Here is a 2,500-nt window from a genome sequence, read left to right as displayed (position 1 = left end):
ATACGGTTACTATTTTGGTGCGAAATTTGCATTGTTCAATTCAAAATGGTGAATTTAGCACATGGTGCAGCACTCGCTTATAACATCACGACTTTCATTTTCTGGCGAAAACGGTTGTGTGTAAACACATCCAAACCGCATCGATTTTGACGCGGTTTCGAAGTCATGGAACCATGTCGATGTGAAACCGCTTTCGTGTAAACACTGCCTGAAATAAAGGGTCCGTGAAGTGAGCTGAAAAAAAGCCCTTGTCTACGGACGTCTGAGATCGATAGTACGTGAAGCAAGTTGCAGGTGACATAAATTACTCTGTTTTAGTCTCACAGATATGGTTTGTATCATGTCGTTGACTGCCACAAAGAGGGGAGGGGGTCACGGGCACCCCAGGAACCCCCCTGGCTACGCCCCTGAACTAGTACAATATTGTTCTTTGTTGGGTTGTCATGAGAATTTGGTGTTACATCAAGATCATACCTCTCAAGCTGATAATATACACATTCACGAAAACGGTGTTTTATGGTCTTCTCAGTGACTTTATTTATCAGATTTAAGTGCCAAAAATGCCAAAAACCGTAACTCAGTATTAACTCAATTTTTACTCAAACTCAACTCAACTCGTAACTCGATCAATAGTCTATCTCGGTATTTCTTCCCGTGAAACAAACTTTCGCATATCAAGACCTGTATTTCTCCTTTGGAATCTAAGTCTTTATCATCACTTACGATCAAAGATAACTGTACAGCCTTTTAAACTACATCACAATTATTTTCTAAAGAGGTGATATGATCATAGTCTCCACTGATGATATCAAATCTTGTATAATTAAAACAGAACTATATAGACAAGATGACAAAGAACTCGATAGCTAGTATGGCTAGTTGAACAAAGGATATAAAGACCATTACAAAGAAACAAACTGTTTCACAATAAAAAAAACAAAAGAACGCAATAGATAAAAAAACCTATCGTCGTAGCAATGGTACACTGAACGGGAGGCTATTTGTTCGCTGTGGACCAATATGGAGTCTATGATGTTTGTCGAGTTTTTTTTTTTCTTTGTCGCTGTCATGATATCGATGTCTCGATGATGTTGGACTCCGTGGTTTGCGTTAATTGCCCAATCAAAACACCGCAACGTGCTTTCTATTGTGCATTTTGCTGCACCGGAAAAAAAAATGAAATCTAACAGAATTTATTACGGGTCCAAGTAAAAACGCAGAGAAAAACATCACGGGAAAACGTTTTTACTCCGTCCTCAACGTGTCACGTTTTTTTAATACTTATTAGTAGGAATTTGACCAATCAGGATGCTTTAATTTCGTATAAACTCTTGTTCTTAGGCCATCGTAGCTTGATTAAAAATCAGTTTTTAAAAATTGTAACGGTCACTTTTGAAAATGTGTGTTGACTAGCATACGAAACGTCACGTTTTATAAAAATGCGTTGGAATACAATGTTTATCACCGCTGTTTGTGTTATTTTCTTAATCATGGTTCAATTTGTTTGGGAAATCCTCTTTCACGGGGTGAGACAACCTCGTTCCCAGGGTCCTCTCTCTTCCTTCCTCGAGAAAGTACCCTGGGTGCGGCTGGTCACGTGTCTACTAGATTTTGCAGATTCGAGAAAAATGATTGAAGGGAGGGGCAGTACAGTTAAAGTTTTTCTCCACGTGAACTACTACTGGGCCAACTACTGGGCCCAGTAGGGAGTGGAGTTGTAACATCCATCACGTCCTTGGTCACGTCCTGACCAAGGACAGACTAGACCATCTATATCCATTTCGTTGTGCAGCATGGCACACAAAGAGAAGTTTTCTCAAGGTACATTCTGAAATTATTTATTGTGGTAAATAATATGATTGCATTGAAGTTCTAGTGGGATTGTAAGTGACATCTGCAGAATTCTCTGTAATGGATTTCAGGTTTAATAAATGACATTATTAATAGTCTGAAAACTATGGCGAGAATTCTGACATTACTAAAATAATGCATGTTATTCATTCATTTGTTGTTAAATTGATGTAATATACCAAGTATCAAGTTTTTTTCCATAAAAGGTTTACTCAAGCCTTAAATCCTTGGAATAAACTGTGTTAATTTATGCCTGATACATGAGGCAATATTATTAGTTGCTTCATGAGAGGCCTTTTACTGGTGTTACTTAATAATATGCTCAAACCCTGTTGTCCCTAACACTTTTGAAAAGCTAGGGCCAGTTATAGCCTTAATTATAGTCATTCAGAGGCCTTTTGCGGGGAATGTGTTGCGTTTGACCTATTGCATAACTTTTGACACTTGCTTTAACTCATACTAATGTTATTTTGCTTGTAAGTTCAATCTTTTTGTACTTCTTAATTAAGCTGCTTATATAAGCCAGTACTTCTGATACGCACAACCTTTGTAAATAGTTTTTAGTTTTTAACATAAGTCTGAGGAAGGCTGAACAGCCGAAACATCATTCAACCAAGTTGGACCAGTAAGAAGGTTACCCCACTGTTTT

This window comes from Montipora capricornis, chromosome 3 (assembly GCF_036669925.1).
Source record: "Montipora capricornis isolate CH-2021 chromosome 3, ASM3666992v2, whole genome shotgun sequence".
In the NCBI taxonomy this organism is placed as follows: domain Eukaryota; kingdom Metazoa; phylum Cnidaria; class Anthozoa; order Scleractinia; family Acroporidae; genus Montipora; species Montipora capricornis.
The sequence above is the reverse complement of the archived record's forward strand: the minus strand, read 5'-3'. Positions refer to the sequence as shown.